The 21,044-nt window shown below is 37.0% G+C and overlaps 1 pseudogene; it reads left to right on the plus strand.

Moving 5' to 3' along the window:
• The first annotated feature begins 8,166 nt into the window (after positions 1-8,166).
• LOC109550910 (importin subunit alpha-1 pseudogene) lies at positions 8,167-9,503 on the plus strand (annotated as a pseudogene).
• Positions 9,504-21,044: the final 11,541 nt, after the last annotated feature.

A 21,044-nucleotide genomic window follows, 5' to 3' on the forward strand; every position in this document is an offset into this window, starting at 1 on the left:
GGCCAGCAAAGCCTGCATCCTTTGACCCCTACCTTTCTCTCTTGCTCTTGAACTGGGCTCTTTTTGTTCCAGTCCCTGGAGCCTTCTTTTAGGCTCATACCTTGCCATTCTCCCTCTCTTTCCAGGCCCTTTGCACATGCTATTCTCTCCATCTCTCAACCTCTTCCTCTACTTCTCCCCTGCTTCCATTAACTCCTACTCCTTCCTCATCCTGCATCACCATGATTGACTTTGCCTCCCTGGTTGGGTCCAGTAGCAACTCTAATGTTCTTATAGCACCATGTATCTCAGTTTCTAAAGCATTATTGATAGGTGCTGTTCGTAGTAGGGTCTGTCTTATTAATTTGTATGAGTATTTGGTTGCTCTCCATTTCTCTTTTGTTCTGTCTCTCTCCAACTGTATTATAGAATAGGTGAATAAATGACAAAATGCCACAGAGATCAATATAACTGGGTTCTCAATTATAAGTGGTCTATAAGTGGAGAAATATCTCATTTTATATTTTCTCACGGGACAAAAAGACTATGCAAGAAGCAGATTACTCTGATTTCCTTCTGTTCCACTGGTTTCTAGCCTTTGGTATAAATACTCAGTATATGCTAATCTCACCCAAGCACAGCTCAATCCACTGCTTTACAGTTTGTACCACCCTTGTTACAATGAAATCTCTCTTCTAGGTTCTTCAGAACCCCAATTTTGCCAAGTCCATACATCTTTGTCATTTCTTATCTTTTACCACCTTTTACAGCATTTGACACCATTTGTTATCTTCTCCCTTTTTTTCACTTAAAAAATTAATTGTGGTAAAATACAAATAAAATAAAATTTACCATCTTAATCATTTTTTTATGAGTATGAACAGTCAATTTTTTACAAAGGGTCAAAGAATTGAATAAGTTGATATACAAATGACAAGCTTATGAGAACATGTTCAACATCATTAATTATCAAGCAAAGCAATTAAAACCACAATAAAATGCCATTTCCTTCACTAGAAAACTTAACCATAATATATTTTTTATTTTACTTATTTTTTATTTTTTTTCACACACACGCACTGTATTTTATTTTTACAAGAGATAAATAGACTGACACCAAGCATTGTAAATGGATGACCACAACAAAAGCAACAATGATTGCAGTTACCAAACACGAAACACACTCATACTATGTCATAATACTGACATTCAGTCCAGTAATCCTCCACTGTAACAGCTCCTTTACTTTGCAGTGAAAATTAATTTGTATATTTTTTGCCTCTGAGTACTTGTGGGATTTTTTTGTTTTAATTCAAACAGAAAGTCACAAAACTTATAATCATCCTCATCAGTTCACTCAGTCCTTAATCATTTTTAAGTGTACTGTTCAGTAGCATTAAATATATTCACATTGTTGTGAAACAAATCTCCAGAACTTTTTCATCCTGCAAAACTGAAACTCAATATCCATTCAACAACTTCCCATCTCCCCTCCCTGCAGCCCTTGGCAACTACTATTCTACTTTCTGTTTCTATAAATTTGACTACTTTAGATACCCGTTATAAGTAGAATCTTACAGTATTTGTATTCCCTTCTTTTAGAAATTATTTCCTCCTTTGCCTTTTACAATATCAGACTGGTCTCTCACAATTCCTTCTACACCCTCTCTCCAGCGTTCTCCTTCCCTCCCTGGTATTTCCCTTCCTGTGATTGATAGTTTGGGTTTCCTGGGACAAGAATTTGTGTGCAGGTAGTTTACTCCAGAGGTGATCCTAGGAAACCATGGTATGGAGTGGGGAAGCGAGACAGGGAAGACAAGAGCTGGTAAAATGTACCTTATCAATAGAAATGTATCACCATTTGGGGCAACTGGAGATCTGTCCCACTGGTGGCTCTGAGAGACAGTGTAGGACACAGCTCAGAGCTGCCCCAACCAAATGGGAGGAAACTGGGCATCCATCTACTGACAGCCCTCCTTCCTCCTGGCTGAGGGTTCTTCCTAGGGGGTTAACTCCATGGTGTTTCCAGCCACCTCCTGCCTGGGCAACCATGTTCCACAGACAGAATGCCTCAGCTAGAGGGTGCAATGTTAGCAGAGGAGATATGAGAGACACTGAAGATGTCTGCTAATGTCCTCTTTCTTTCCTTGCCCTTCTCATTCTACACATTGTCTCGGCTGATGCATCTCATCTACATCCCAGGCTTTCATTATCTTCTATATACTGAAAACTTCCAAATCTTTGGCCCAGAGTTTCCTCCTGTGATCTAGATCCTTGTATTCATCTGCTTACTAGAGCTTATGGCACCTAAAAATCATCAAAATATTCCTCCTCCTCTAGTCCTTTTTGTGGCAAATGATATACCCTCTCTCTCTGGTGACCACCTTCACCCTTAACTTGGCTAATGGAACTGACTCCCTAGGTCTCATGGGGCAGAAATTTGGCTGTCACCTTGGAGACTTCCCTCATTGTCACTTCCCAGAGCTAATCAGTTATTAGGCCCTGTCAATTCTAATTCTTTCAAAGCTCTTTAATCCATCTCTTCCACCACCACTGTTGTTTTCTTAGTTCATGTTCTTACCCTCTCACCTTAACTATCGCAAAATTCTCCAAATTTGAGCTCTCCTCCTTCGATTTAAACTTCATCCAGTCCATGATTTATGCAGCAGGAGGAGGGATCTTCAATTGTAAATCTGGTCACATCACTCCCCTCTTTAAATCTTTTGATGATGCTTGATTATAGTAGTCATTTAAAAATTATGTTTTACTTTATCAGTTACAAAGAGGCAGACTTTTTATCTTTTGCTAGTTTCTGGAATAAACAATAGGAATTAACCATTTCTTAAATATTTGGGAGGTAATACTTGTAAAACCAGTTAGACATGAGGTGTTTTGGAAAAGGAGGTCTTTGACAACTAACTTAATTTCTTTAATTCTTACTGATCCATTTCAATTTTCTCCACTTTGATTACGTTTGCAGTTATTTTTCTAAGAATTTGTTCATTCCATCTAGGTATTCAAATTAATAGGATAGAGTAGTTCATAAGATTCTTTTTTTATTTTACATTTATGTGCCATGTATAGTCTTTCTAGTTACTTTATGGATCGGTATATTTGCAAATTCCACTCCTCTCCATTCAGGTTCGCCAGAAATCTGTCTTTCTGTTAAGCTTTTCAAAGAATAAGTTTTTTGTTTTGCTTAATTATTACGATTTGCTTTTATTTCTATTGTTCACAATTTCACATATTTCTGTCATTATTTTAATATTTCCCTTGTCTTTGGTTTATTGGATTTCTTCTGCTATTTTTCATATTCTTTATTTGCACGCTTAGCTCACTTTTTTTTTAAACCATTTTTGGTTTCTTGTTGTATGTATTAGAGCTATATACTTTCTTTAGGCACTGCTTTTATGTCCTTCGGAATTTGACATGTCTTATAAAAGAGAAAACTGTTTCTCTCTCTACTACACATACTTCCGATGCCAAAGGTGTGAGTTTCTTCCAACATTGACCAATTCTCTCTGATGCCAGCTCGGTATCCTACAATTCTATTCAATTTGGATACTATCTACCTGGAGTTAGCATAAGGTCACACAAGTTAAGGGCTCAGTCCCACAAGACTGTCCCCACTTCAGATACCAATCACAAGTCCAGACCTCTTATACTTTTGACCAACTGACTGTAAATCTTAGGTTCCCACAACTCCCTTCTCATGTTTGATAGTGTGCTTGAACCACTCACAATACTCAGAAAGCACTTTACTTACTATTAACCTTTTATTGCAAAGGGATACAACTCAGGAACAGCCATATGGAAGAGATGCAGAGGCCAAGGTATGAAGAAAGGGATGCAGAGCCTCCATGCTCTCTCTGTGCATGTCTCTCTCCCAGAACCTCTAAGTATTCACCAACCCAGAAGGTCTCACAATTTCTTCATTTAGGGTTTTTATGAAAGATTCATGACATAGGCATGATCGATTAAATCATCGGCCACTGGAGATTTTTTTTTAATTTTTGAATTTTATTTATTTATTTTTTTATACAGCAGGTTATTAGTTATCCATTTTATACATATTAGTGTATATATGTCAATCCCAATCTCTCAATCGGCCATTGGAGATTAACTCAACCTCTAGTCCCAAGTGGGGCTGAAATTTCCAGCCCAATAACATGGTTGGTTCCCTTGGCAACCAGCCGCATCCTGAGGTTAGCCAAGAGCCCCAGACATCTCAGTAGCATATTCAGCAATTCCAAGGGTTTTCGGAGCTGTGTGCCAGGAAATGGGGCCAAAGACAAAATATATTTCTTATTATGTCACAGGAGTTTTTGTACTATTCATTTCTAATGTTTCTTAATTCTGATGTAGAGTAAAGAGATGGAAGTGTACAATCTAACCTCTTAAATCCCCAAATACTGTCAAAAGAGGAATCCCTCTTGAGGTAGATTCCATGAGAACAAAGCAAAGAGATCATAAGAAATACTGAAAGCAAAAACACCATTTTTTTTCAGGTTTTTAAACATAAGTGATGCCTATTATCAATCCTCATGCCCAGATAAGGGAAGAAAATAACTTTTGAATGAATGAAAGATGGCTGGTTAGTGACTCTGATTCATTTAAACTGTTTTCTGGGAGTATCACCTTGTTCTGGATACCAATCAGAGATAAACCTTTATGAGACTTCTTTCACTGTTTTTATTATTAAATAAAAGAATTAAAACCTATTTTATCAAATAATACTTTTAGCTATTTGTCTTGATTACAGTAACCTTATCTAGTTTCATTTTATAAACATTACATTGTTTTTCCTGCAATTAAAAAATTAAATTAAATTATATACTGGTGGTCAGATCAATTTGTTTTTAGCAATTTATGCTATTCTTTTAAATTAAATACATAAAGATAGTTTGATCATGATATCTAGTGAAATTGAAGAAATTGTTTTAAATTTTAATACATGAGTCCTATATCATTATTCTCAAAAACAGAACACCAGACACACAAACATACACACACATACAAACATATATTTCAGAGAAATGTTATGCTATCATACTCCTTGCTTTACAAATAACTTATATTTTAGATATGTTGAATAATTACAAATTAAGTAATGAGAAGAAGGATATTATTATTTTTTTAATAACTTACCATAAAGTCGATAAATTTTTATCATGTCTTTAGTATATGCATTACAAAATGCATTCTGTAAAACAGATATTTCAATATGCATCATAACATCTATTTGTATGGAAAAATGATGTCCCACTTTTTCTGACAGGTAAGATGAGTTTGGCTGATGAGTTTTAAAATGAGGTCTGGCTTTGCCAATTAAGTTATTCAGGGAAGTTTTCCATGAATTAATATGTAGATTTTCATTAAAAAGAAGAATGTATTTAAGGCATGTAATGCCTCAAGACATTATATAAAAATATTTTATTTGCAAAGGTATATAGAAGTTAGCAACATTTTGATTTTCCAAAACTTTTCAGAGTATATATCTAGTTGAAAGAGTAATAAGCTGAGTTAATAGCATTTGATTATTCTTTGTAAAACCTTTTTGCTCTTTGTCCTAGAAACTGAGATATCAAACAGCTCTAGTGATTGGGATAAAAGTACTTTTGCTAGTCTGGGGGTTTCCAATCATGAGCTCTCAGCAAAATTGAAGGAGGAGTTTGTCAAGTTCATAGCTGAGAGAATCATTAAAAGGTTATTCTGATAGATCAATCACAATGTGATTTTGGTGTATATTTGGAAAGTTCAAATAATAAAATGCTGTTGTTAATGCAAAACTCCTTCCAATCCTGTGTTCTTGTTTATGAGAAAAAGCTTTCACAGTGATTATATATACAAAAAGAAGAATAGAAATAGAATCCATGATAGACCCGTGTCCTTTTAGCAATAAAGAAATATTTATCTCCTTCATAAATATCCACAATATATAAATTGAGGAAAAGTCTCACTTATTAAGAAATGCACTTGAAAAAAAATTTTGCTTTTATATGAATACTTATTTATCAAAATTTGTAATAGATTTATAATGTTTTTACCAATTGTGAATTACCATTAATTGCAATACATTTTTAAACATAGCAACCTTTATGGTCATCAGCAACAAAATACTTTTTTCAATTTATTACACATACTTTTGGTGCTGTGAAGAATGTAGAATGAACAATAAAAACTTTTAAATATAAAATAAATTACTATAGGAAACAGTTCAGTAGGAGAACCATAAAAAAATTTGATTTTCAGCAGTAAGAGAAATGGTGTAAATTTTCTGATTATCATTGGAGAATTTCTTAAAAATGGATGATGTGGGCTTCCCTGGTGGCGCAGTGGTTGAGAGTCCGCCTGCCGATGCAGGGGATGCAGGTTTGTGCCCCGGTCCGGGAGGATCCCACATGCCGCGGAGCGGCTGGGCCCGTGAGCCATGGCTGCTGAGTCTGTGCGTCCGGAGCCTGTGCTTTGCAACGGGAGAGGCCACAACAGTGAGAGGCCCGTATACAGCAAAAAAAAAAAAAAAAAAAAAAAAAAGGATGATGCTAAATTTCAAAATACCATTTATATTTAAATCCCTTTGGATACACTTAAAATATAATGTAATAGTTATTACATTATTAGATTCAACTTAAAATATTTGAGGAGGTCTATAGTTTTTCAAAATCCCTTAATTTTAGGATATTGCAACAAATCATTTCAAGACCATTGTCTTGGGATGCCACTTCCAGGAAAACAGGCTTATGTATGGGCAGCATCAGGGCCACACAGCATCCCAGCCATACTGTAGTAAGGATGCAATGAAACTGAGATGAGCCATGGTAGGAGTCCAGACAAAGAGCTCAGGAAAAACCTTAGCCATACAAGCTACCAGCACAGCTAAACTCTCATCTCAATTTTCATGTCTCTTCCAATGACATTTCAAGTCCCTGCAATTCATGGCTCCTGCTATTAAGAAAATTTATGCAAAACTTTGCCTTTTTGTGTAAAGCTAGAGTATTCTTTAGCAAGCCTGCCTGAGGTTCATCTTATAGGCCAAGGAAGTGGGTCCAATAGAACGTTCTGTGATGATCAAAGTGTTCTATGTCTGAGCTATTCAATATGGTAGCCACTAGCCACATGTGTCTATTGAGCACTTGAAATATGGCTAGTACAAAAAAGGGACACCATTTTTAACTTTATATAAGTTTAATTAATTTAATTTAAATTTGAAATAGGCACATATGACATGGCTCTCATATTGGACAGAACGGCTCTAGCATAATGTATCTTTGTTTGATTGACTATTTACTATTGATTACAGCTCAGACTCTGCAAAGTTAAATGTTAACTTCTAGAAGACTTATAATTTGCAAATGATTTCTGTACTGTACTACAGGGCAATAAAACAATTTTATTGCCCTGTAGTACATTAACCAGTTTTGTATTTAATTAACAATCTTATTTCAACATTTTTTTCTTTCATTGACAATACGTGCTTCAGTCTTTTGAACTCCACTTTGACCCAACTTTACCATCCTGCTGATTATGCCATTAGTGAGTTTCTGCTATTAATTAACATATGTCCCCTATATATTTGAGAGAAAGTAGTGCTTTTGAAGTTTTTGAAAATTATACTCTGAAGTTTTTTGCCATCTGACTTCATGTACTATTTGCTGAGTCCATCTAGTCCTAAGATTTTGCTCCTGGATATAATCCATAAGCAACCTCTAATTAATTAGCTGTTTGGCACCCAGTTCCTGTTTGCATTTGGTAGAGGAAAAGAATATGGATTTAAAAGTCAGAGTAGGTTTTATTCAACAGAGTATTGGAAGTCCAAACCACACAAATCAAACCAGAAAAAAATTAATAAGAGGAATTCAAATTGGAAAGAAAGATGTAAAACTGTCACAGTTTATAGATGTCATGAACTATAGACATGACATGACATAGAAAATCCTTTAGATGCCACCAAAACCCTACTAGAAATCATCAATGAATTTGGTAAAGCTTTAGGATACAAAATTAATATATAGAAAATTATTGTGTTTCTATACACTAACACTGAACAATCAAAAAGGAAATTAAGAAAACAATCCTGACACCGTCCTCTGGCTGACTGTGGTGGACGTCTTGAGCGCAGTCAATCCGCAGCCTGTGCGCCCCACACCGCCTCCTGTGGAAGCTTGAGCCGGCTGTGTAGCTTTCTCCCTTTGTCTCATAACCATGTCCACCAATGAGAATGCTATTCACCAGCTGCCCGCCTTAACAGATTCAGGAACAAGGGGAAAGACAGTCCAGAAATGAGGCAGCACCGAATAGAAGTTAATGTGGAGCTCAGGAAAGCTAAGAAGGATGACCAGATGCTGAAAAGGAGAAATGTCAGCTCCGTTCCAGATGATGCTGCTTCTCCACTGCAGGAAAACTGCAACAACCAGGGCACTGTAAATTGGTCTGTTGATGACATTGTCAAAGGCATAAATAGCAACAATTTGGAAAGCCAGCTCCAAGCTACTCAAGCTGCTAGGAAGCTGCTTTCCAGGGAAAAACAGTCCCCTATAGACAGCATAATCCGGGCTGGTTTGTTTCCAAAATTTGTGTCCTTCTTGGGCAGAACTGATTGTAGTCCCATTCAGTTTGAATCTGCTTGGGCCCTCACTAACATTGCTTCCGGGACATCAGAACAGACAAAGGCTGTGGTAGATGGAGGTGCTATCCCAGCATTCATTTCTCTGTTGGCATCTCCCCACACTCATATCAGTGAACAAGCTGTAATAGATGCAGGAGCACTTGCCATCTTTCTCAGCCTGCTTACAAACTCCAAAACTAATATTCTGAAGGAAGCTACGTGGACAATGTCAAACATCATGGCTGGCCGCCAGGACCAGATACAGCAAGTTGTAAATCATGGATTAGTCCCATTCCTTGTTGGCGTTCTCTCTAAGGCCGACTTTAAGACACAAAAGGAAGCTGTATGGGCTGTGACCAACTACACAAGCGGCGGAACAGTTGAGCAGATTGTATACCTTGTTCATTGTGGCATAATAGAACCGTTGATGAACCTCCTAACTGCGAAAGACACTAAAATTATTCTGGTTATTCTGGATGCCATCTCAAATATCTTTCAGACTGCTGAGAAACTAGGGGAAACTGAGAAACTTAGTATAAGGGTTGAAGAATGTGGAGGTTTGGACAAAATTGAAGCTCTGCAAAACCATGAAAATGAGTCTGTGTACAAAGCTTCATTAAACTTGATTGAGAAGTATTTCTCTGTGGAGGAAGAGGAAGATCAAAATGTTGCGCCAGAAACTACCTCTGAAGGGTATACATTCCAAGTTCAGGATGGCACTGCTGGGACCTTCAACGTTTAGATTGTACATCTGAGGCATAAAGTTGTTTGTTGTGTACTATGTTTGGTAGAAGTTTGTCTTACTGTTTCTCTACTAAGAACTCTTTACACGTGGTTTGTTATTGTAGCACTTTTTACAAAGAAACTATACTTGAACAGTTCCAAACTGTACATACTGTATGAAGCTTCTCCTCTCAATGGGTTTCTTATTTCTATGTGGAATTTCATATCTTGCAGTGTCCTGTAAATAAAGATTAAATTCCACCTTTAAAAAAAAAAAGAAAACAATCCCATGCAAACAATAAAAAAAGAGAAAGAAAAAAATCCCATTTATCACAGCATCAAAAAAATTAAATACCTAGGAATGAGTCTAACAAAGGAGGTATAAGACCTGTACTTGGAAAACTATAGAACACTGATGAAAGAAACTGAAGATGACACAAATATATGGAAAGATATACTGTGCTCAAGGATTGGAAGAATTAATATTGTTAAAATGACCACACTACCCAAGGCAACCTACAGATTCGATAAAATCCTTACCAGAATACCAATGGCATTTTTCACAGAATGAGGACAAATAATTCTAAAATTTCTTTGGAAACAGAAAAGACACCAAATAACCAAGATTATCTTGAGAAAGAAGAATAAACCTGGAGGTATCAGACACTCTGATTTCAAACTATACTATACAGCTACAGTAATCAAAACATTATGGTACTGACACAAAAACAGACACATAGATCAATAGAACAGAAGAGAGAGCCTAGAAATGAACTACACTTATAAGGGCAATTAATCTATGACAAAAAGGGCAAGAATATACAATGGGGGAGAGGACGACCTCTTCAATAAATGGGGTTGGGAACACTGGACAGCTACATGCAAAAGATTCAAACTGGTTTACTTTCTCACAATTCAACTTGGATTAAAGACTTGAACATAAGATCCAAAACCATAAAATGTCTAGAAGAAAACATAGACAGTACACTCATTGACATCCGTCTTAGTAATATTTACTTGGATATGTTTCCTAAAGCAAGGAAAACAAAAACAACAAAAAATGAACAAATGGGACTACATCAAACTAAAAAGCTTTTGCATGGCAAAGGAAACTCAACAAAATGAAAAGGTCTCCTACTGAATGGGAGAAGATATTTGCGAATAATATATCTAACTAGGGGTTAATATCCAAAATATGCCAAGAAGTCATACAACTCAACAACAATAAGCCAAAAAACCTGATTAAAAAATGGGCAAAGGACCTGAATAGACATTTTTCCAAAGAAGACATACAAGTGGCCAACAGGCACATGAAAAGATGCTCAACATCACTAATCATCAGGCAAAAGCAAATCAAAACCATAATGAGATATCACCTCACACCTGTCAGAATGGCTATTACCAAAAAAAAAAATGTTTAAAATAACAAATGTTGGCAAGGATGTGGAGAAAATGGAGCACTCATGCACTGTCAGTGGGAATGTAAATTGGTGCAACCACTATGGTAAACAGTATGGAGGTTCCTCAAAAAATTAAAAATAGAATTACCATACAATCCATCAATTCCATTCTACTACCAGATATTTATCCAAAGGAAATGAAAACATTAACTAGAAAAGATATGCACCCCAATGTTCACTGCAGCATTATTTACAATAGCCAGGTATGGAAGCAACCTAAGTGCCCATCAATAGATGAATAGACAAAGAAGATGTGTTATACATATACAGTGGAATACTACTCAGCCATAAAAGAAGAATGAGATCTTGCCATGACAACATGGATGGACCTAGAGGGTGTTATGCTAAGTGAAATAAGTAAGACAAGTAAAGACAAATATTGTATGATTTCACTCATATGTGTAGTCTAAAAAACAAAAAAAGTGGGGCTTCCCTGGTGGTGCAGTGGTTGAGAATCTGCCTGCTAATGTAAGGGACACGGGTTCGAGCCCTGGTCTGGGAGGATCCCACATGCCATGGAGCAACTAGGCCCATGAGCTACAACTACTGAGCCTGCGTGTCTGGAGCCTGTGCTCCACAACAAGAGAGACCACGATAGTGAGAGGCCCGTGCACCACGATGAAGAGTGGCCCCCACTTGCCACAACTAGAGAAAGCCCTCGCACAGAAACGAAGACCCAACACAGCCAAAATAAATAAATTAATTAATAAACTCCTACCCCCCAACATCTAAAAAAAATAACAAAAAAAAATGAACAAACATAATAAGCAGAAGCAGAGTCGTAGAAGCAGAGAAAAAAACAGGTGGTTGCCAGAGGGGAGGAAGTGTGGGGAGGAGAAGAATAGGTGAGGGAGATTAAGAGGTACAAACTTCCAGATACAAAATAAAGAGTCACGGGTGCAAAATGTACAGTGTGGGGAATATCGTCAGTTATTATGTCATACCTTTGTATAGTGACATATCGTAACTAGACTTTCTGTGATCATTTTGAAATGTATAGAAATACCAAATCACTATGTTGTGTAGCAGGAACTAACATAGTGTTGTAAGTCAATTACAGTTCAGAAACAAACACACACACACACACTCACAGAAAAAGAGATCAGATTTGTGGTTACCAGAGAAGGCAGGGTGTGGGGGGAGGGAGAATTGAAGGAAGGCAGTCAAAAGGTACAGATTTCTAGTTACAAGATAAATATGTACAAGGGGTGTAATGTACAACATGATAAATATAATTAAGACTTCTGTATGTTATATATGAAACTCGTTAAGAGAGCAAATCTTAAGAGTTCTCATCACAAGGAAAACATTTTTTTTCTTTATCTTTATATCTATATGAGATTATGGGTGTTCACCAAACTTACTGTGATAATTGTTTCATGATGTATGTAAGTGAAATCATTATGCTGCACAACTTAAACTTATTCAGAGCTGTATGCCAATTATATCTCAATAAACCTGGAAGAAAAAAAAAAACAGAAACAAAAAAACTGATGTTGCAATACCAAAAAATGATAACAAGATGAAGGAACTGCATGTGTGTTACAAGCTAGTGGGAGCTTTGGGTTGTTTGGTGGTGGGTAGTCCCTAAATGATTTAATCCAAAAAAATATGAAGTACAAGAGAGAGAAAGAGAGCCAGAAGGAAAGGAAGAGAGATTTACTGCCAGCATGGTCAACAGGCAAAGACTGTGTTTTCATAGAGGAAATGAAGTTTGATACTTTGGAGGGAGAAAAATAGGATTTAGGTGAGAAGGAGAGAAAATGAACCATTTCTCAATGAACGTCCTTTAGGAAAAGCCCACAGCTGAAACTCGGAAGGAAAGGAACAAACCTGTTAAGTTCCTGAAGATGAGGTGTTTGAGGTAATTGTCTTTAGGAGAGTATTCCTTTCCATGAAGAGATGGCAATAAATGTCAACACAACCGATTTACAAAACTTTAAAGATACCTTAAAATAAACAAAGATTGTCAAATAGGAACAGAAAATTAAAGCAGCAAAGACTGTGTGTGTGTGTGTGTGTGTGTGTGTGTGTGTGTGTGTGTGTGTGTGTGTGTAAATCAGGATACAATACAGACATCTCTCTGAGGAAGAGACTCCATAAAGATTCCAATCAGCATCTTTAAAAATGAATCAAATAATAAATGAAATGCTGGTAGAAAGCATACTTGTTTGGGGAAACAGGAAGTATAAAACACAAAAGCAAACAAATAAAGGAAACAAAATTAAACAAACAGAACAAGGTATTGGAAGGTGACAAGCCTATGGAAATATCACATATATTTTCAAGGAATTCTATAAAACTCTGAAAGTGAAAAAAAGTTCTAATGCAGCTAAACTTGGCAAAGAGAAGATGAAGTTTAACTTCTGGCAGGTTCAAGAGAAAAAAATCAAGACCTAAGGAGAGCATGGAGCAGTTCCTATAGGAAATGTCCAACCAGAATGAAGGGAACACTGAGCAGAGAAAACCAGTAAAATTACAGTTTATTATAAAATTCAGAAAGACCTCGAGGAAACCCTTGTTTACAAAGAAAACGAATTTGAAGTTTTGAATAATTGCATTGGGCAGCTGAAATAACTGGTAAATCACCAGAGTGAGGAGATAAAATAAATCAGAGATGACAGATGATATATATCTCCTGGATATAATCTTTGTTAACAATAGCTGGAAAAGATTGAGGCCATTTCCCATCCAAGTTGAGCGATGAGGTGTCAACCAGGCATGAGCTGGAAGAACAAAGCCAACACGAGATTTGTTCTCGCATTCAACAAAGTTCTACTGGAAAATGTATGCAAAACCTTGCAGCACAATGTAGGGATCTTGAAAGCAGATAAAGATGTGGCTTTGTGAAAGAAGCTGATTCAGGAAGAGAAGAAATAGGAAAAGAAAGAGCAAAAACAATTGGCTGCAGAGGAGATGAAAACTTAACCGGTGAAGAATTGAAGAAACGGGGGGGGGGGAATTATACAAAGATCCATACACAATTCATGAGAAAGTTGCTTAAGATTAAAATTAATACCATGATATAAAAAGAGGAATGCTTCAAAAACCAGAGACTCTAAAACCAAAACCAGGAAGACTTGATTCTGAAACAGCCCCAAAGAAATTTTCTAATCAGTGGGCAAACTACATGGTGCAAAATAATCATTTAGAGGGCTTGTTGAAATAAAGATGGCTAGGCCCCATCACTGAATTTCTGATTCAGTAGATCTAGGGTAAGGCCTGAAAAACTTGTTTTTAACAAGTTCTCTGGTTATGATGATACTTCTGGTCTGAGGACCACACTGTGAGAACCACTGCTCTAAACCAATCCCAGTTGCTTTTTAGAATTGCCTGGGCCCCTTGTAGACCTATTCAATCAGCATCTTTGTGTGGGGGGCTCAGGTATCGGTATTTTTTGAAGCATCTCAGATGATTACAACACAGCCAGGGTTGAGAACCTCTGCACTTAGCCACACTGGTTCTTCTGACCAGTTCACTGAAATTGGCAACATATTGCCTCTCATCCCTACCTATGACACATTCATTTCTGATGTCTTTCTTTTCGCTTAACAGAAGAGATTTGCCCAGAACTAAACAAGTCCAATGCATGGGTCTCCACTGAATCTTAGGGAGTCCTGCCTCTGTTTGGGCTTGTTGAAGTTTCATTGAAAAATCCAAGGAGCCACTCTGATGATAGGTCATGGGTTTAAGTCTTTTTGTGGACATACATTTTCATTTCTCTTGCATGCACTTTCTCCCAGGAGGGCACTTACTGTATCATAACCATAAATTTTTAACTTTATAAAGACTTTTTTCCAAAGTTGATCATACCATTTTACACTCCAAACAGTTCCAGTAGCTCTACATTCTCACTAGTATTTGGTGTGGCCAGTCTTTTTTATTTTTAACCATTCTGGTGGGTTTGAAGTGATAACATTTATTATTTTTGAACAATTTTTTTCAATGTATGCTGACCTGAAATTGTCCATATTTGAGCCAAAGTATTTAATGCTATGGTTCGTATTTTTTTTTAAGTTTTCTACAGATGGAAATTAATTTTTGAGCTCCAGTCTCCTTCTATAATATGACCTATTTCATTTTTAATGAAAATAAATAAATTCCTTTCAAATAAAAATAATTTAAATCACCAGAAATAGAAACATGGGCTAGAAGAGAAATTTGGAATACAGAGTGTAAATAGCACTGATTTAAGGTTAGAATTTAAGTAGGAAGCCAAAGGAAGGCTAAAAAAAGGTAGGTTATGATATCGTAGATCAGTATTTAATAAAACCACTATTCTGAGAATAACGTGCAGGTTTTCCATGAGCATTTAGTACACAATTCAACTATAGCTTCTTCTGCATTAAAACAAAATGAAATGTTACTCCTTCATTAGACTAATACTTAAATTGTTTCCATTTGTTTCTGCAAAATACACTTTTAATTGTATTTATTATGCTGTTTATTAATTTTTTGGAGTAATATAAATTTAAGAACTTTTTTCATGGGTGTTCTGCATAAAACAATTGCTCAAAATATTTGAGAGAAACGTGTTCATAATCTATAGCAGTGATTCTCAAACTTCAATGGGTGTAAGAACTTGGTAAAAATACAAAGACCGAGGCCCTGCCCTGCTTCAAGAAACTTGATCATGTGTGTTCTTTATTAGCTCTTCAGGTGACGCTGAAACACACCAAAGTTCAATAACCACTGCTCTGCAGCATATTCCAGCATGAGGCCACATGGAAAGAAAACAAAATGCAACTCAATTACGGTGCAGTTGTCAGCTATGACCAACAGGTGGCTCACTCGATCACGACACTGTTTAGCAAAACGAGTTCATTTGCATATCAAGGCATCTCCAGAAAAATAAGTAGTAAGTAAACATAAAGACTACACAAAATGCCCTTTCTTCACTTTCTTTGAATGTGTGATTCCTCACAAGTCTTCTAGACAAACATGTAGGAACTTCCATTCTTGAATCTGAAAATATTTCTTTAGACTTTTTATGTTAGACTGCATTCCTTCTTAAGAAAAATTCAGTTATGTCAAGATAAAATAATCAAGAAAATACTCCATACATTACCCTGCACTTCACTTCACCAAAAGGTCAGAAAGTGATTCATTCCACTCTGGTTTGAGTTCACCGGGTAGATAACCTTATAGATTCACATTGGGAATCACTTTAAAGATTAAAAGGCTGCCTCTTAGGCCTGGATTTAATTACAGATGATCAATTGCAGTGATTCTGGCTGCAAAGTTGGCTTGCTTTGAGTTTACTGAAAAAGAACATGCTGTTTAGAATTGTACAGCATGTTCTTCCTGGGTGACAGCTAGGTAGGGATCACTGCTTCACATTAAGCCCCCAGTCAAGGTGGCATGTTCCAAATCATGCAGTGATTTCCCAGATCTCCGCTTATAGGTAGAATTTCAATGCTCAGTTCACTCGGAATTTTCCCACGTGCTCACAATTTCCAAATAAAGGGCTCTAGATAAGCCTGAAGAATATACTTCATTTATTCACCGATCATGGTAAGCATTTATTGACTGCCCACTCTGTGCCAGATAATGAGTAAGGCCTGAGGATTAAGATATAAAAGATATATTTTAGTCTTGGAGGCAGACAAGTGGTCAACTTGTTATAGTTGTGTGATACTCATCACTTCTGTAATTGATGGGTGGACGCCTGCCCTTTTCACTGTTATATCCTCATTGCCTAGCACAATGCCCAACCCAGGGCATCAACTTAATCAATATTTTCTCAATTATGTAGCTAGTATGCTTTTAGAAGTTATCAGAGGTCATCAAGAGAACACAATGAACAGTTACATAACTCAAATGAGGGAGAAAGATCTTTGGAGAACTTCTCTTGGGTTAGTTTCCTTTGACAGGGTATGTTTACAGAGGAATCCTCTGTAAACATTTCCAATTTTATAGTGAAACTGACATTATCCTGCCCATATGCCCTCAGCACTCATTTCTATTCTACAGACAACTTACTGGGAACACCTAAGACTCAACACTTGAGGGCTGTTTTCCTGGCCTTAGAACACACCCAGTTGCTGCTGGAAGTCCTCCCAAGAGCAGTAACTTCCAGGAGTTGGTGGATAAATACCTCACCCTTTTTCCTTCACAGTTGAGATAACACTGAAGTTGTTCTACACGGTCTCTTAGAGTTCCTCAGTGGGATAGAATTTCTCTAATTGCCCACAGTGGTAAGGGGCTTGATAACACACCTTTTACTAGATTGCTTCCACTCTGGTTCATTTTCCTTTCCCTTAGCTGTGCTTCCTGGCATCAATTCCCAAATAAAACTCTCACACTCAAGTTCTTGTCTTAGGGTCTGCTTCTGGGGCAAACTCAACCCAAGGATAAATATGAGCTGTCCATGTACAGATGCATGAGAGATGGGGAGAAGGTGAGCGACATGTGCACATACATGGAAGCAGGAGGGAACTTGAGACTGTGAATAGTTACAATTGGTGGAACAGAGGATGAAAAGTCTGGAAATGATGATAAGGGATCTTGAATGCTAATCCAAAAAATCTGCATTTTATTTTGAAGGCAGTGAGGATCCACTAAAATATTTTTAAAAGGAGGGGAAGGGACGTAGCTGTAAGACACAGAGAAGTGTAGATGAGGCTTCAATAATGAATGGAATAACCCAGGACAACGGGTACTACTTTTAGAATCTGACAAATTCCTCCACATAAAAATGCACATAAACACATATGCATAATTTGGCAAAGGAATTTCCAGGTGTTCACTGACTGCCTTTGAAGTATAACCATAAATGACCTCAAGGTTTCCAGAAGAGTGGTCAGGAGCTCCAAGCATTGAGTGAGAAGAGGGCTGGGGAGTTTAAGTACACACAGGCATAAAAAATGTAGAATAAGAAGATGTCACTGGGACAGGAAAAGACTCAAAGCAGAGTTTTACTGGGAGAAAAACAAAAAGATGCTCTTGGTTGAGCCACTTTTGATTAGTAGGCGATGACAGAGAATACTGCTGTCTAGTTCTCCATTTTTTGTTATTAATCACTCAAACAGGAAAAAAAATGGTAACCATCAATCAGGAAATATTCCATGGCAGAAGACAAAAATGAAAGCTTTCAAGTGAAGTTCAGTTAATAAATGTATTGTTTGGTTCTAACAATGTTAGTTGTTTGGCTTTCTTTTTTTTTTAATTGAAGTATAGTTGATTTACAATGTTGTGTTAGTTTCAGTTGTACAGCAAAGTGACTTAGATATATATAGATATCCTTTTACAGATTGTTTTCATTATAGGTTATTATAACATATTGAATACGGTCCCCTGTGCTATACACTAGGTCCTTGTTGCTTCTCTATTTTATATAGAATAGGGTATATATGTTAATCTCAAACTCCTAATTTATCCCTCCCCCAACCTTTCCCCTTTGGTAACCATAAGTTTGTTTTCTAGGTCTGAGTCTGCTTTTGTTTTGTAAATAAGTTATTTTGTATCATTTTTTTTAGATTACACATATGTGATATCATATGGTATTTATCTTTCTCTGTCTGACTTACTTCACTTAGTATGATAATCTCTAGGTCCATCCATGTTGCTGCAAATGGCATTATTTCATTCTCTTTTAGGGCTGAGTAACATTCCACGGCATATGGACGACATCTTCGTTATCCATTCATCCATTGATTGACATTTATGTTGCTTCCATGTCTTGGCTATTGTAAATAATGCTGCCATGAATATTGGGGTGCATGTACCTTTTTTTAATTAGAATTTTCATCTTTTCCCAATATACACCCAGGAGCGGGATTGTTGGATCATATGTTAATTCTATTTTTAGGTTTTTAAGGAACCTCCATATTGTTTTCCATGGCTGCACCAATTTACATTCCCACCAACAGTGTAGGAGGGTTCCCTTTTCTCTACACCCTCTCCAGGGTTTTTCATTTTTAGACTTTTTGATGATGGCCACTCTGACCAGTGTGAATTTTTTTGGTTTTCCCTAAGTGAGTTGTTAATATTTAAAAGTAAAGTGACTTCCCTTGTGGTCCAGTGGCTAGGACCCCATGCTCCCAATGCAGGGTACCTGGGTTCTATCCCTTGTTGGGAAACTAGATCCCACATGCCACAACTAAAAGAGCATGTGTGCCGCAACTAAGACCCAGTGTAGCCGTGTAAATAAATAAATATTTTTAAAAATTAAAAAATAAAAGTAAAGACATTTTTAGATTTTCTTGAAAAAAAAAGAAAAAAGAAAACATCTACACCAGCATTCCCATCCAGTTCGCACTGACTAGCTGTTGCCCCCATAAGATGTTGTATGGGATCTCCAACTGAGCACAACTCTTTTACCTGTACTCATTTACTGACCCTCAAAAACTTTTCAATCTTTTTGAATCTTAGGATTCTTACAGTGAAGTCTCATATCTCAAAACTCAACTCCACTATTCATTCATTCATTCAGTTACTCATTAGCGTTCATTGAATGTCTGCTCTATGCTAGGAACCATGCTAGAAGCTAGGAATAAGAAAGACAAACATGACAGTTCTTACTCCAAGCTATTTATAGCATAGCCAATAGAAGCCCCGCAAAAATTGTAGACTTAGAAAAATCCTGTCGTCAGTTGTACAACACCAGAAGGGTCCCAAGGCACTGTGAATTTGTGTGCTTTGATCACAAAATTCAGAGGTCTACTCTCCCCTGATAAGTCATTACATTCACAGGTTGGGTCAATTATTCAAGGAATAATACAACCATTCATAACTTTTAGGAGTGGAACAAAGAAGAGCATGAGTACTAAAGAAAAATGAGAAGGGAATATGAAAGAATACTACAAAGGAAGGCAAGCAGGAAGTTTTCCCAAATGAAAAAGAGAAAGGAAAATGTGGTGGATGCTTTTTGATCACCAGTACCAGCCTGGCGCACCCATGGGCCGGTGTTCCCATATCCCAGCTTCTCTAAATACTGGTTGCTAATGGCTCACAGCAGCTTAGAACTACCTTCGGTCAATGGGAGCCACCTTCTATGGGAGGTTATAAACCAAGAGAAGAAAGATATCCCACAGTCAGCAACTGATGGACTCAGGGGTACAAAAGCCCAGGTGAGAAGTTACAACCCACACTCCAGAACTCCCTGTGGGATCAGATGAGGCCAGATTTCAGCTGAGACCATGTCCTTGCTTACTTTATTTCCCCTGTTCTAACCTGGTTTCCCCATTCCTCTTCTGAGAACTCTTCCTCAATTAATCACCTACTCCTGAATCCCTGGCTCATGCTCTGCTTTTAGGGATTTCTGCACAACATAAAACACAAAGACCAATAAAAACTTTTATTAATAATTGTCTCATTAACAGAGAATAGCAAAATATGAGATTCTTAGAGTGTAATCAGATTTTGAGAAACTAGATCAGGGTATAACGATATAGTAATGGTACTTCATGATTTATGTGACACAAACTCAAAATTCAATTTGTATTTCTCTTTAGGGAAAACAGTAAACCGTCCTAGAAGTTCATATATTTCCATATTAGAGATAAGACATTATTAGCTTTAATTCCAATGGTAAACAATACCAGTCTCCATAAGCTTCTTTTTTTTTAAACATCTTTATTGGAGTATAATTTCTTTACAATGGTGTGTTACTTTCTGCTTTATAACAAAGTGAATCAGCTATAGATATACATATACATATATCCCCATATCTCTTCCCTCTTGCATCTCCCACCATCCCACCCTCCCTATCCCACTCCTCTAGGTGGTCACAAAGCACGGAGCTAATCTCCCTGTGCTACGTGGCTGCTTCCCACTAGCTATCTATTTTACATTTGGTAGTGTATATATGTCCATGCCACTGTATCTCTTTGTCCCAGTTTACCCTTCCCCCTCCCCGTGTCCTCAAGTCCACTCTCTAGTAGGTCTGTGACTTTATTCCTGTCCTGCCCCTGGGTTCTTCATGACCATTTCTTTTTTTTTTTTTTTAGATTCCATATATATGTGTTAGCATACAGTATTTGTTTTTCTCTTTCTGACTTACTTCACTCTGTATGACAGTCTCTAGGTCTATCCACCTCACTACAAATAACTCAGTTTTGTTTCTTTTTATGGCTGAGTAATATTCCATTGTATATATGTGCCACATCTTCTTTATCCATTTATCTGTTGACAGACACTTAGGTTGTTTCCATGTCCTGGATATTGTAAATAGAGCTACAATGAACATTGTGGTACATGATCCTTTTTGAATTATGGTTTTCTCAGGGTATATATATGCCCAGTAGTGGGATTGCTGGGTCATAAGGTAACTCTAT

The sequence above is a fragment of the Tursiops truncatus genome, chromosome 15, assembly GCF_011762595.2.
Source record: "Tursiops truncatus isolate mTurTru1 chromosome 15, mTurTru1.mat.Y, whole genome shotgun sequence".
In the NCBI taxonomy this organism is placed as follows: domain Eukaryota; kingdom Metazoa; phylum Chordata; class Mammalia; order Artiodactyla; family Delphinidae; genus Tursiops; species Tursiops truncatus.